The sequence below is a fragment of the Triticum dicoccoides genome, chromosome 1A (assembly GCF_002162155.2).
Source record: "Triticum dicoccoides isolate Atlit2015 ecotype Zavitan chromosome 1A, WEW_v2.0, whole genome shotgun sequence".
NCBI lineage: Eukaryota > Viridiplantae > Streptophyta > Magnoliopsida > Poales > Poaceae > Triticum > Triticum dicoccoides.
This window is the reverse complement of record NC_041380.1, coordinates 363,097,441-363,113,913: the sequence shown is the minus strand read 5'-3', so window position 1 is coordinate 363,113,913 and position 16,473 is coordinate 363,097,441. Positions and strand designations below refer to the sequence as shown.

Genomic DNA, 16,473 nt, shown 5'->3' with positions numbered 1-16,473 from the left:
GTACTATCTATTGATTGTTGTGAGCATATGCCCAAGCTGGAGTCAACTTCTTTATGCCTTGATTTTATTTGCCGGTGGATCAACTCAATATGACACCATCTGTTTCATGTCAAATGCAGGATATAACCAACATAAACACAATGCTTACAAGGAGATATCGGCTCATTTGATTGCTATATTGGCTTTGGTCACCCTTGCGAGGCTCCTTATCTTTGAAGCAAGGGGCGGATGCTCTTTGGACTCAGGAAGACGAACATGATAGAAAAAGAAAGGGATCAACCTTGCCATGACCCCATATTTCTGTAGGCTAATATCCCTTATTTGCACTATCCTACACCGAATACTTATAGGTACGGAGATTGGCTTGCGCATCTATTTACAATTTAGGCTGGTGTGGTGGCCAAGGTCAATAAGACATTGCGTGGCACCACGTCAATTGCCTCTATTTTGATGGTGTTAGTTTGTGTTTAGTTTCAATTGCAAAATTCATTCAATTGTTCAAGCATTGGAAAGTCAAGTTGATATGAACTGATCAACCGGAATACATAAAGCAGTATATTTGTGCTACACTACTATTGCAGTTCAGAATCATTTTTTTAGTTTATAACAATAGTACCCTTCAAATTATAGACTATCCATCCCCTGTTGTTCGCCGAGGCTATCTTAGATGCCGCCTCTTACCTAATTTTAAGGGAACTGTTGTTTTGTTATTATGCTACGCGTGTGCATGAGCTTTCCTGAAATAGTTATTAAATTAAATATATTTCTGTCAAAGACAATGAGATTTTTTCTATTGATGGGAGATGATGTAGTTCTTTTTGTAATATGTTCAGTTCTTGTTATGATTACAGAGAAAAGAAATTTGTAGCCATATTTTGTGTTGCACCTTTCCTGACTATTCAGAATACCGATGTTGTTGATGACAGGGTTATGTGCCTTTGCCATGCAGCACATGTCAATGGCAGTTCAGGAAGAGATGACATCACAAGTGAGCTCAATTGATAAGCCCGCTAGCAGAAAATGTGGTTTGAGGTGATTTTCTTGTTTTATCTAAATAGTGAATATTCTTCTTATTATGTTCTGGCTCTAGAAAGAACTAAGCATAACATACTGAATCTGGAGCTTTATTTCAACTACATTTATATCATTGAAAATCTTGAATATACTTTTGCTTTGATGGCCTGTCACTAATCAGGACATAGGTTACTCCCTCCTTCCTGTGCATTGGGCATCTGTGTGTGCCTAGGTCGCGATGCAGCTCCTTAGTTGCCTAATGCACCGACGGAGGGAGTACAAACCTTCAAATAGACTGATTTAGTTTGGCTGATTGTTTATTCTTATTCATTGTGGAATAGGATAGCCATATGTATTTATTTTGCCCTCCATCTTTTAATTCTACATAAAAGTACATCATTTTGTTATTTATTTACTAATAATACAATCTCCATTACTTATCTTCTTTTAATATGAAATAAATCACCAGCATCATACCTTTATTAATTTTCCATATTGTTCAGTCATCTATTTGGAGTAATTTTATAATCAAAGCATTGGACTATTGAGCAAATTGTAATGTCATTTTAATCTTATTATTTTTCTCAAATGCTTTTATTAAATTTTATGCATAGCTGTTGGTTATAGTGTATAGTACAACCACCTTTAGGATTATTGGTGTTGGAGTAGTGACTATATTGCGTCACGGTTTCATTCCCTTTTCGCTTTTGAACTTGTACCTATGCCACAGCCTGCTCCAACCCCTCCTCTAATGTGGTGTGGTGGGAGAAGGAAGAAGAGCATGCATGCTCTCTGTCTACATCCAGCGTCCACACAGCTAGATCGACGGGTCTAAACTATGGGTGAGCTCCTCCACTACCTGATAAATTCCTTTTCTGCTCTATCTGTTTTCCTTCCAATTCATGTAAATTGAAACTTTGAAATCAACCAGTATCTAATGCCTATAATCCATGGAAAGAAGTGGTCTTCAAATGTGAAACTCAAGCCGGCAATTGGATACCAATTTGACTACTTATTTATACCTTCAAATATTGGTCAAAGACTAATTAAGTCACTGTTTCTTAATTTTTCTATTCCTTATTTATACCTCCAAATATTAATGGATCACCAAAAATATGGAGAATTTATTCATTTGCATTTTCATGTTTCTCCAACTATATGTACCATTGCATAGAAGAGGCAAAGTAATAGACATTTTAATTCTGATTTATGTAGATTATTGTTTAATTTGTGGGTACCATTCTATCTCAGATGTAGTACATTGTGTGTATGAATCATGGTGAATGTCAAGCCTACTTAGGTCATACCCAAGTAAGGTAAGTATAGATGTATAGTGCTTATAAAATGTGGTGCTCTAATATAACTTTGTTCCTCAGTTAGGAATTATGTTTTTCTATGGTTAAAATGCATGTGTGTTGCTATGATGTATATAAGTGACAGGGAACAAAAAATAATGGAAGAAGGCCCTTTTGTTTCTGTTTTATAATTACTCATCCATCCTGATGCTTGAGCATTTTCTAACCTCCCCTGTTTTATTATTTTGGTGCTACTTGGATGCTTCTAAGGTCTTTTTGTTTTATTTCAGAATACAGAAAGAATAAGCTACTAGCATTGTGCAAGTAAACCTACTGCGATTGCAACTGCAAAAAAAAATCATCACATGCTGTGAGCTTAAATAAAAGGAGCTAAACTGTTGTGTCATGTTCAGAATTGATACTAGAAAAAATAATCTAAACTGCACATTCTGAAACTATCTAGACTCCTGCCTTTGGGGAATTAGGTTGCTAAGCATTACTTTGTAAATAAATGACATGCTAACTTGTTGGTTCAGTTTAGAGCTATAGGCAGGGGCTTGCAGTAGGGGGGGTATCATTGTGGCAGTTGAAAACCAAAGCATTTATTCATGAGTGTATGATCTGGACTTCACTTTTCTGAAAGTATGTTACGATCCTGCTCTTGGAATAAATGGCATGCTAAAACGTTGGTTGTTGTGGTGCATTGCAAGGTACAACCTTAGTTTTAAACATTTTGCATACTAACAGATATGTATTGGAATTTTAATTTGCATCTCTGCAGCGACTTGACAATTCTTCGTCTTTTACGACACGGATCCGCGGCATAGTAGGAGAGGTGACGCCGGCCGGCAGCGCCTCACCGCCAGCTATTGTTTGGCGCCGGCAAGGAGAAGGGCGCTTAGGATCTGCTGCGTTGTGCATGGCTGTTGAAGTTCAGCATCGCCATGATGTGTATTGTTTCTCTATTTTCCTCATATTGCCATGTTCCCAATTTTACAAACTGCTATGTGATGCACAATGGCCACGCCACGCACTGGTGAGATTCAAGGTGCAGTCGAGCAAGAGTCAGTTCGAGGTGAGGTGTCTCACGTCGATCTCCTGCTGCTCACCAGCGAGGCTCGCTGACGAGCGGCCAGATCCACACGAGGTGGATGTCACACACACGGCCCTCTCCCCTCCATCCTTTCTCTTTCCTACAACTATTATGTCTTTGTACCTTGTTATATTGCTCTTTCATCCATGGTGATAAAGATGTTAACTCAGTTTGATAATGGAGTCACAGATTTGTATCTGATAATTCTTGGAATTCAAATTGTAACATCCATACTAATTTGTTGGTTTGTCTCAACCAATAATTCAATGTAAACCTATTAACATGAAATTTATGGGTATACATTGTCTCCTCCTATGCCAATTGATTTTCTCCAGATTAGTTGGACCATAATTTTCAAGAAGGTTACAAACCTAGCAATGAATGAGACTATCATTATGATTGAAGATAGCTGACTGTGACAATTGTTTCTTTTGAAGTTTCACTATTTATGGAGGTGACAATGCTAGATATATACATCTGTATCATGGCACTTCTCCAGCAAACAAAAGCTTGGCAGCCATCTACTTTCAGAGAGTTTGAAAACGTACTATCACGCTAACTCACTTATCCAGATTAATGGTAAGTGTGTGTTTTCTTGTATACCGATCTACAGAACTACAATTGAGATCTCTACCTCCTCTATTTCCCTTTTGTCATCTTTTCTGGCTTTTATGCTACTACTCAAAATGTTTGACTATTCAATTATAAACGTCATGCAGCAGTGCTGACTTTCTTACTCCCTTTAGACATGATTTCCCTGTCCAAACATTCAGCTGAACCGACACTAGCAATATTGATCAGCTGAACTTGCAGAAGGGGAGAGGTACTAAAGGAACATCTTACGTATTTTTGGTCTCATATTCTTTGAGTACATAACTATCCATTTATTAAAAACTATATTTGATGGACAAATTGAACAGCACAATTTAAGGATGATAAAAAATAATAATTTTTGTTGGGGAACGTTGCAGAAAACAAAAATTTTCCTACTCGTTTCACCAAGATCATCTAGGAGTTCATCTAGCAACGAGTGATTAGATGCATCTACATACCTTTGTAGATCGCGCACGGAAGCGTTCAAAAGAACGGTGATGATGTAGTCGTACTCGACGTGATCCAAATCACCGATGACCAGCGCCGAACGGACGGCACCTCCGCGTTCAACACACGTACGGGACGGGAGACGTCTCCTCCTTCTTGATCCAGCAAGGGGAAAGGAGAGGTTGATGAAGATCCAGCAGCACGACGGCGTGGTGGTGGATGCAGGGCGTCACAGCAGCAGGGCTTCGCCGAGACTACGAGGGAGAGACGTAACGGGGAAAGATGGAGGCGCCAGGGGCTGGTGTGAAATCCCTCCTCTCCCCCCACTATATATAGGGGTGCAAGGGGGGGCGCCGGCCCTAGTAGATGAGATCTACTAGGGGCGGCGGCGGCCAAGGGGAGGTTTCCCTCCCCCCCAAGGCACCTAGGGGTGCCTTCCACCACATGGACTCTTCCATGGTGGAAACCCTAGGCGCATGGGCCTATAGGGGCTGGTGCCCTTGGCCCATCTAGGCCAAGGCGCACCCCCTACAGCCCATGTGGCCCCCCGGGACAGGTGGCCCCACCCGGTGGACCCCCGGGACCCTTCCGGTGGTCCCGGTACAATACCGATAACCCCGAAACTTGTCCCGATGCCCGAAATAGCACTTCCTATATATAATTCTTTACCTCCGGACCATTCCGGAACTCCTCGTGACGTCCGGGATCTCATTCGGGACTCCGAACAACATTCGGGTTTCTGCATATACATATCTTCATAACCCTAGCGTCACCGAACCTTAAGTGTGTAGACCCTACGGGTTCGGGAGACAAGCAGACATGACCGAGACTACTCTCCGGTCAATAACCAACAGCGGGATCTGGATACCCATGTTGGCTCCCACATGCTCCACGATGATCTCATCGGATGAACCACGATGTCGAGGATTTAATCAATCCCGTACGCTATTCCCTTTGTCTATCGATATGTTACTTGCCCGAGATTCGATCGTCGGTATCCCAATACCTCGTTCAATCTCGTTACCGGCAAGTCACTTTACTCGTACCGTAATGCATGATCCCGTGACCAGACACTTGGTCACTCTGAGCTCATCATGATGATGCATTACCGAGTGGGCCCAGTGATACCTCTCCGTCATACGGAGTGACAAATCCCAGTCTTGATCCATGTCACCCAACAGACACTTTCGGAGATACCCGTAGTCTACCTTTATAGTCACCCAGTTACGTTGTGACGTTTGGCATACCCAAAGCACTCCTACGGTATCCGGGAGTTACACGATCTCATGGTCTAAGGAAAAGATACTTGACATTGGAAAACCCTAGCAAACGAACTATACGATCTTGTGCTATGTTTAGGATTGGGTCTTGTCCATCACATCATTCTCCCAATGATGTGATCTCGTTATCAATGACATCCAGTGTCCATAGTCAGGAAACCATGACTATTTGTTGATCAACGAGCTAGTCAACTAGAGGTTCACTAGGGACATGTTGGTGTCTGTTATTCACACATGTATTACGATTTCCGGATAACACAATTATAGCATGAATAAAGACAATTATCATGAACAAGGAAATATAATAATAATGCTTTTATTATTGCCTCTAGGGCATATTTCCAACAGTCTCCCACTTGCACTAGAGTCAATAATCTAGTTACATTGTGATGAATCGAACACCCATGGAATTCTGGTGTTGATCATGTTTTGCTCTAGGGAGAGGTTTAGTCAACGGATCTGCTATATTCAGGTCCGTATGTACTTTACAAATCTCTATGTCTCCATCTTGAACATTTTCACGAATGGAGTTGAAGCGACGCTTGATGTGCCTTGTCTTCTTGTGAAACCTAGGCTCCTTGGCAAGTGCAATAGCTCCAGTGTTGTCACAGAAGAGCTTGATCGGCCCCGACGCATTGGGTATGACTCCTAGGTCGGTGATGAACTCCTTCACCCATATTGCTTCATGTGCTGCCTCCGAGGCTGCCATGTACTCCGCTTCACATGTAGATCCCGCCACGACGCTTTGCTTGCAACTGCACCAGCTTACTGCCCCACCATTCAAAATATACACGTATCCGGTTTGTGACTTAGAGTCATCCAGATCTGTGTCGAAGCTAGCGTCGACGTAACCCTTTACGACGATCTCTTCGTCACCTCCATAAACGAGAAACATTTCCTTAGTCCTTTTCAGGTACTTCAGGATATTCTTGACCGCTGTCCAGTGTTCCTTGCCGGGATTACTTTGGTACCTTCCTACCAAACTGACGGCAAGGTTAACATCAGGTCTGGTACACAGCATGGCATACATAATAGAACCTATGGCTGAGGCATAGGGGATGACGCACATCTCTTCTATATCTTCTGCCGTGGTCGGACATTGAGCTGAGCTCAATTTCATACCTTGTAACACAGGCAAGAACCCCTTCTTGGATTGATCCATATTGAACTTCTTCAATATTTTATCAAGGTATGTGCTTTGTGAAAGACCTATGAGGCGTCTCGATCTATCTCTATAGATTTTGATGCCTAATATATAAGCAGCTTCTCCAAGGTCCTTCATTGAAAAACTTTTATTCAAGTAGGCCTTGATGCTGTCCAAGAGTTCTATATCATTTGTCATCAACAGTATGTCATCTACATATAATATGAGAAATGCTACAGAGCTCCCACTCACTTTCTTGTAAACGCAGGCTTCTCCATAAGTCTGTGTAAACCCAAACGCTTTGATCATCTCATCAAAGCGAATGTTCCAACTCCGAGATGCTTGCACCAGCCCATAAATCGAGCGTTGGAGCTTGCACACTTTGTCAGCATTCTTAGGATCGACAAAACCTTCCGGCTGTATCATATACAATTCTTCCTTAAGGAAACCATTAAGGAATGCCATTTTGACGTCCATTTGCCATATTTCGTAATCATAGAATGCGGCAATTGCTAACATGATTCGGACGGACTTTAGCTTCGCTACCGGTGAGAAAGTCTCATCGTAGTCAACCCCTTGAACTTGTTGATGACCCTTAGCGACAAGCCGAGCTTTATAGATGGTCACATTACCATCCGCGTCTGTCTTCCTCTTAAAGATCCATTTATTTTCTATGGCTCGCCGCTCAACGGGCAAGTCAGTCAAAGTCCATACTTTGTTTTCATACATGGATCCTATCTCGGATTTCATGGCTTCTAGCCATTTGTCGGAATCCGGGTCCGCCATCGCTTCTTCATAGTTCGAAGGTTCACCGTTGTCTAACAGCATGATTTCCAAGATAGGGTTGCCGTACCACTCTGGTGCAGAACGTGTCCTTGTGGACCTTCGAATTTCAGTAGGGGCTTGATCAGAAGTATCTTGATCATTGTCATTAACTTCCTCTCTAGTCGGTGCAGGCACCTCAGGAACATTTTCTTGAGTTGCGCAATTTTCCAGTTCAAGAGGTAATACTTCATCAAGCTCTACTTTCCTCCCACTTACTTCTTTCGAGAGAAACTCTTTCTCCAGAAAGGACCCATTCTTGGCAACAAAGATCTTGCCTTCGGATCTGAGGTAGAAGGTGTACCCAATAGTTTCTTTTGGGTATCCTATGAAGACGCATTTTTCCGACTTGGGTTCGAGCTTTTCAGGTTGAAGTTTCTTGACATAAGCATCGCATCCCCAAACTTTTAGAAACGACAGCTTAGGTTTCTTCCCAAACCATAATTCATACGGTGTCGTCTCAACGGATTTCGACGGAGCCCTATTTAAAGTGAATGCGGCAGTCTCTAAAGCATAGCCCCAAAAAGAAAGCAGTAAATCGGTAAGAGACATCATAGATCGCACCATATCTAACAGAGTGCGATTACGACGTTTGGACACACCATTACGCTGAGGTGTTCCAGGCGGCGTGAGTTGTGAAACTATTCCACATTTTCTTAAGTGTGCCCCAAACTCGTGACTCAAGTATTCTCCTCCACGATCTGATCGTAGAAACTTGATTTTCCTGTCACGTTGATTTTCAACCTCACTCTGAAATTCCTTGAACTTTTCAAAGGTTTCAGACTTGTGTTTCATTAAGTAGATATACCCATACCTACTTAAATCATCAGTGAGGGTGAGAACATAACGATAGCCACCGCGAGCCTCAACACTCATTGGACCGCACACATCAGTATGTATGATTTCCAATAAGTCGGTTGCTCGCTCCATTGTTCCTGAGAACGGAGTCTTGGTCATTTTACCCATAAGGCATGGTTCGCACGTGTCAAATGATTCATAATCAAGAGACTCTAAAAGTCCATCAGCATGGAGCTTCTTCATGCGTTTGACACCTATGTGACCAAGGCGGCAGTGCCACAGGTATGTGGGACTATCATTATCAACCTTACTTCTTTTGGTACTCACATTATGAACATGTGTAGCATCACGTTCGAGATTCATAAGGAATAAACCATTCACCATAGGAGCATGACCATAAAATATATCTCTCATAAAAATGGAACAACCATTATTCTCAGATTTAAAAGAGTAGCCATCTCGAATTAAACGAGATCCCGATACAATGTTCATGCTCAAAGCTGGCACTAAATAACAATTATTAAGGTTTAAAACTAATCCCGAAGGGAGATGCAGAGGCAGCGTGCCGACGGCGATCACATTGACCTTGGAACCATTCCCGACGCGCATCGTCACCTCGTCCTTTGCTAGTTTTCGCTTATTCCGCAGCCCCTGCTTTGAGTTACAAATGTGAGCAACTGCACCGATATCAAATACCCAGGAGCTACTACGGGCACTAGTAAGGTACACATCAATTACATGTATATCACATATACCTTTTGTTTTGCCGGCCTTCTTATCCGCTAAGTACTTAGGGCAGTTCCGCTTCCAGTGACCGCTTCCCTTGCAATAAAAGCACTCAGTCTCGGGCTTGGGTCCATTCTTTGGCTTCTTCCCGGCAGCTTGCTTGCCGGGCGCGGCAACCTCCTTGCCGTCCTTCTTGAAGTTCTTTTTACCCTTGCCTTTCTTGAACTTAGTGGTTTTATTGACCATCAACACTTGATGTTCTTTCCTGACTTCTACCTCTGCTGATTTCAGCATAGAAAATACTTCAGGAATGGTCTTTTCCATCCCCTGCATATTGAAGTTCATCACAAAGCTCTTGTAACTTGGTGTAAGCGACTGGAGGATTCTGTCAATGACCGCATCATCCGGGAGATTAACTCCCAGCTGAGTCAAGCGGTTATGCAACCCAGACATAGTGAGTATGTGCTCACTGACAGAACTGTTTTCCTCCATCTTACAGCTGAAGAATTTGTCGGAGACTTCATATCTCTCGACCCGGGCATGAGCTTGGAAAACCATTTTCAGCTCTTCGAACATCTCATATGCTCCATGTCTCTCAAAACGCTTTTGGAGCCCCGGCTCTAGGCTGTAAAGCATGCCGCACTGAACGAGGGAGTAGTCATCAGAACGTGCCTGCCAAGCGTTCATAACATCTTGTTCTGCAGGGAGAACGGGTGCGTCACCAAGCGGTGCTTGTAGAACATAATCTTTCTTGGCAGCTATGAGGATGATCCTCAGGTTCCGGACCCAGTCCGTATAGTTGCTGCCATCGTCTTTCAGCTTAGTTTTCTCTAGGAACGTGTTGAAGTTGAGGACTACGTTGGCCATTTGATCTACAAGACATATTGTAAAATATTTAGACTAAGTTCATGATAATTAAGTTCAACTAATCAAATTATTAGTGAACTCCCACTTAGATTAGACATCCCTCCAGTCATCTAAGTATTACATGATCCGAGTTAACTAGACCGTGTCCGATCATCACGTGAGACGGACTAGTCAACATCGGTGAACATCTTCATGTTGATCGTATCTACTATACGACTCATGCTCGACCTTTCGGTCTTCTGTGTTCCGAGGCCATGTATGTACATGCTAGGCTCGTCAAGTCAACCTAAGTGTTTGCATGTGTAAATCTGTCTTACACCCGTTGTATGTGAACGTCTGAATAAAACACCCGATCATCACGTGGTGTTTTGAAACAGCGAACTGTCGCAACGGTGCACAGTTAGGGGGAACACTTCTTGAAATTATTGTGAGGGATCATCTTATTTACTACCGTCGTTCTAAGTAAACAAGATGCAAAACATGATAAACATCACATGCAATCAAATAATAAACGTGACATGATATGGCCAATATCACATAGCTCCTTTGATCTCCATCTTGGGGCTCCATGATCATCTTGTCACCGGCTTGACACCATGATCTCCATCATCATGATCTCCATCATCGTGTCTCCATGAAGTTGCTCACCAACTATTACTTCTACTACTATGGCTAACGCGTTTAGCAATAAAGTAAAGTAATTTACATGGCGTTTCTTGATGACACGCAGGTCATATAAAAGAATAAAGACAACTCCTATGGCTCCTGCCGGTTGTCATACTCATCGACATGCAAGTCGTGATTCCTATTACAATAGCATGAACATCTCATACATCACATATAGATCATTCATCATTCATCACAACTTTGGCCATATCATATCACAAACCACTTGCTGCAAAAACAAGTTAGACGTCCTCTAATTGTTGTTGCAAGTTTTACGTGGCTGAATTAGGGTTCTAGCAAGAACGTTTTCTTACCTACGTTAAAGCCACAACGTGATTTGTCAACTTCTATTTACCCTTCATAAGGACCCTGTTCATCGATTCCGCTTCAACTAAAGTAGGAGAGACAGACACCCGCCAGCCACCTTATGCAACTAGTGTATGTTAGTCGGTGGAACCGGTCTCACGTAAGCGTACGTGTAAGGTTGGTCCGGGCCGCTTCATCCCACAATACCGCTGAAGCAAGAAAGGACTAGTAACGGCAAGAAAGTTGACAAATCTACGCCCACAACAAATTGTGTTCTACTCGCGCAAGAAGAACTACGCATAGACCTAGCTCATGATGCCACTGTTGGGGAACGTTGCAGAAAACAAAAAATTTCCTACTCGTTTCACCAAGATCATCTAGGAGTTCATCTAGCAACGAGTGATTAGATGCATCTACATACCTTTGTAGATCGCGCACGGAAGCGTTCAAAAAAACGGTGATGATGTAGTCGTACTCGACGTGATCCAAATCACCGATGACCAGCGCCGAACGGACGGCACCTCCGCGTTCAACACACGTACGGGACGGGAGACGTCTCCTCCTTCTTGATCCAGCAAGGGGAAAAGAGAGGTTGATGAAGATCCAGTAGCACGACGGCGTGGTGGTGGATGCAGGGCGTCACAGCAGCAGGGCTTCACCGAGACTACGAGGGAGAGACGTAACGGGGAAAGATGGAGGCGCCAGGGGCTGGTGTGAAATCCCTCCTCTCCCCCCCACTATATATAGGGGTGCAAGGGGGGGCGCCGGCCCTAGTAGATGAGATCTACTAGGGGGGCGGCGGCCAAGGGGAGGTTTCCCTCCCCCCCAAGGCACCTAGGGGTGCCTTCCACCACATGGACTCTTCCATGGTGGAAACCCTAGGCGCATGGGCCTATAGGGGCTGGTGCCCTTGGCCCATCTAGGCCAAGGCGCACCCCCTACAGCCCATGTGGCCCCCCGGGACAGGTGGCCCCACCCGGTGGACCCCCGGGACCCTTCTGGTGGTCCCGGTACAATACCGATAACCCCGAAACTTGTCCCGATGCCCGAAATAGCACTTTCTATATATAATTCTTTACCTCCGGACCATTCCGGAACTCCTCGTGACGTCCGGGATCTCATTCGGGACTCCGAACAACATTCGGGTTTCTGCATATACATATCTTCATAACCCTAGCGTCACCGAACCTTAAGTGTGTAGACCCTACGGGTTCGGGAGACAAGCAGACATGACCGAGACTACTCTCCGGTCAATAACCAACAGCGGGATCTGGATACCCATGTTGGCTCCCACATGCTCCACGATGATCTCATCGGATGAACCACGATGTCGAGGATTTAATCAATCCCGTACGCTATTCCCTTTGTCTATCGATATGTTACTTGCCCGAGATCCGATCGTCGGTATCCCAATACCTCGTTCAATCTCGTTACCGGCAAGTCACTTTACTCGTACCGTAATGCATGATCCCGTGACCAGACACTTGGTCACTCTGAGCTCATCATGATGATGCATTACCGAGTGGGCCCAGTGATACCTCTCCGTCATACGGAGTGACAAATCCCAGTCTTGATCCATGTCACCCAACAGACACTTTCGAAGATACCCGTAGTCTACCTTTATAGTCACCCAGTTACGTTGTGACGTTTGGCATACCCAAAGCACTCCTACGGTATCCGGGAGTTACACGATCTCATGGTCTAAGGAAAAGATACTTGACATTGGAAAACTCTAGCAAACGAACTATACGATCTTGTGCTATGTTTAGGATTGGGTCTTGTCCATCACATCATTCTCCCAATGATGTGATCTCGTTATCAATGACATCCAGTGTCCATAGTCAGGAAACCATGACTATCTGTTGATCAACGAGCTAGTCAACTAGAGGCTCACTAGGGACATGTTGGTGTCTGTTATTCACACATGTATTACGATTTCCGGATAACACAATTATAGCATGAATAAAGACAATTATCATGAACAAGGAAATATAATAATAATGCTTTTATTATTGCCTCTAGGGCATATTTCCAACAATTTTAACAAGTGGAAGTAATGTATGGTACCGTGTAAAAATGAAAGGTATAGTTTTCCCACTCCTCCAAGATGAGTTCAGTGCCTGTGTTTAAACCATGGATGCAGAGATGGTCAGGTCAAATGAAATGTATGAATACTACTACAATTGTTGAACATTTGATGAAATCAGAAGTTAAGTAGATTACATATATGTAAGTTAGTCTTGTGGCTGATGCTTTCACCATGATAAATATAACCCCGAACGCATATGCCAACCAATGTTTAAGCGACTCAAAGACAATAACTAATGCTAAATATTGATGCCTGCTGCTTAGGGGCACTATCTGGCATGGTTCAAAAGAGAGGTAATTGTACCTGAAGCAGTGGACACAACCATTCCTTGCATTTGTAAGAGTTGTGCAGTAGTATAATAACCGTCTTTCTTTGAGGAGCAGTGTCGTTAATTTTTAGTAGAAGTACAGGTACACGTTCCTGTTCTGCTGACTAATGGAAAAAAAGTGATAACAGATTCTGTTATTCAGGGAGCAAGAGCCAAAATTTCTTCAACTAGCTTCTCCTAAGTTGCCCACCTCTTTCCTCGGGCATGACTCCATGGCTTGGAAAAGGCAGCAGAATCAACACAATCACCTTGATCTGGAAGGTGGAATGTGTTTGCTTAGATCGAAGGAGGATCCTGGCCTCTCCGAGCCTCGGAGGCCCGTTGCCTTGGTAAAATAGCTCCTTTACCAGACTCCCTTGCTCCATGGCCAGAGGCACCGGGACTGCGTGACGACGAGCAGATTCGAAGCAAGCCATTAATCAACTCGGGATGCAAACTCACGGCGCGAGGGAGAGAGAAAGTGAGGGGGATGTGGCTGGCTGACCTCGGTGTTTCCGGCGGACCTACTGGTACTCCGACCAGATGTATCCGGCGGCAGCAGTTGGGGCTCCGGTGGAGTCGGGGCGGCGGCAAGTGACTGGACCGCACGTGGTGGAGAACTGGAGGAGAGGGAACCGAGCCCCACACTCACGAGCCGTTTCTTGGAGCGACTCCTCACATGCGGCACGCGGCCGGCAGCCGACAACGGAGGTACACGCGTGGCTGAAGCGCTATGGGGGCCACAAGGCAGGCGGTTCCTTTTTTATTGATTTGTCATGCGTGCATGCCTTCCTGATTGCTTGTTGTTGCCGACACATTAAGTGATCACGTGTCTGTAATCCATGGCCGTTCTTTCTGAGAGACAGTGGGAATACAAATACTGAGATTTGCTTACCATTTTCCTTTGATCGTGGCCGTGAAAATGCAGAGTAGTCCAAGGAGGCGTCAACCGCGTGGGCTCTTCCCTACATGCCCCCCTGACCCGGGCCGTCGTGTATCCTCCTTCGTTACACCCGATTTGTTGAATGCTTGATGCTATGGAGGTTGCGGCACGGTGGCCGACGGGAGCATGCAAGTGGGTGATGGTCGTAGCACGGCGATGTCGCACGGTCGCTCGGCGTGCAGTAGGGCCCGGTGGTGCCGGACTGCCGGTGCGGCACACATCTGTAGCGGAGCGTGGAAGTTTGGTTGGTGTGCGCAGCAAGCATGACACTGGCACAACTGCGGCACACCGCTTGACCTTTTGTCGCCGTGTGTATCTTTTTGTGTGCGTATTCGACGTACATTTTTTGGCAGATTATACGATCTTGCTCACCTACAAAATTAACTAGCTTTCATTGTTGATCCACAAGCCTGCTTATACGTGAGTTCAGTAATGACCAGAGAATCGATCAAGCCTCCTCTATCTATTAAAATATCTCTATATATATTGAATACATAGAGTTGGTGGTTAGCGCCCTATCCAGCCTGGGTCGATGTTCGAGAATCAGAAACAACTCTAAGATGAGCTCCTCGAATAGTCTCTCTCTCTCTCTCCAGCAGAGCAGTCTTCAACATTGGCGGCAACCATTTTTTATGGTAGCTTGTGAGATTTCTCTACTGTTTAGACACAAATTTGCTCTGTGTAATGCACCCAGGGCTGTGGATAAGGATTTTCTGATTTTCTGGGTGTTTCTCATTTGAACATGAATTCAAAATGTTTCATTTTGCATCCAAGTAAAACTATTGGTTCACATCGATTCTATCTATCATTTACCAAACCGCTCACTATTCTTAATGCTGATGGGGAGGCGCACATGGAGGAAGGTCAAGCATATAATTTCACCTTTAAATGCACTTCCAAGGGACTGTGCCTAATCGTCTACTCAATATAATCAAGTTGCAAAAGCCCCTTATTATATAACTTAGCATTAGTATGCATGCCTACCAAGACTTCTATGTTTATCATGTTTTTGAATCTTATGTTTATCATGCCTACCAAGACTTCTATGTTTATATATGTTTCAATTTGTATCTACATATTTTAATACACACTCTTAAAACACATGGCGTGCGCTCGGCCTTTGCGTCATGGGCGCAACGGGTCATCTAGTATAGAGAACTAAAGAAACGAGACCAAACCGTCTCTTGGTGATGCGCGTGCATGAGGAGGAAGAAGACTGTAGCATACGGCGATCGGGACAGATCGCACGGTCGAGAGAAGATCGCGGCGATCGCCGAGCAGCAGCAGCGCCCGGGCGGTACGCCGACCAGCATTAACTGTGACGAGAACGCATGCAAAAACCTTTTCTGCTCGCCACCCGCGCGTACGCGTACGTTACCGCGCGCAGCAGTAACGTACGACGACCACGGCGGGCCGGGGATGCACGCAGCACAGCAGGGGGTACGCGAACACGACACATGGGCGCCATGCCCGAGGCCCGCCGTAACGCGGCAGCCGCTCCATGGACGGATCCGCCGTCATCGGACGGACCGGACGGCCTCGGCCAGCGGCCTTGGCCCATCCGTAACGCACGCGGGAAGCGGGGGCGGGGAGGAGACGTGTTGACCTCTCTCTCCGTCAAGACGACGACGACGAGAGCGCGGCGTCCGTTACCGTGCTGAGGCGAGGCGGTGGGACGGAAAGACGGGCGGGTTCACGGCGCCGGCCCGGCCCGCGCGCGCGCTCGCCCGTCCGTTACTGTGCGCAGTTAAGGCGGGCATTTACTCCTCGCCCCCGCTGTAATCCGGCCCGTAATTACCCGCATTAAATCCCCTATATTCGGCTTTCCTTTTTCCATTTTTTCACGCCTCCTGGCCCGCGGGGCCCGCACCAGCGTGGGAATCGTTTCGCTGGTCACTCACGTCACGGGCGCCTCCCCGAGGCACGCCCTCGCGCAGGGTCGCCGCCACATGGGGCCCGGCCCACGCGGTTTCAACGGTGGGGCTGCGCTGTCAGTGAGACTGGCCAGCTGGCCCGCTCCCGTCACTGCGTTTTGTTCTTTGCTACTAGGTCAAAGCGAGGAGTCGTAGCGGACAGTGTGCC

At 45.3% G+C, this 16,473-nt stretch overlaps 1 long non-coding RNA gene across 1 annotated transcript; it reads right to left on the bottom strand.

The window, feature by feature from the left end:
- Window positions 1-13,044: 13,044 nt before the first annotated feature.
- Window positions 13,045-14,108, bottom strand: LOC119290213. The gene is made up of 4 exons (XR_005141841.1): window positions 13,954-14,108; window positions 13,660-13,851; window positions 13,445-13,573; window positions 13,045-13,172 (listed from the first exon to the last, which is right to left on the bottom strand). It is a non-coding gene; the product is annotated as an uncharacterized LOC119290213 (long non-coding RNA).
- Window positions 14,109-16,473: the final 2,365 nt, after the last annotated feature.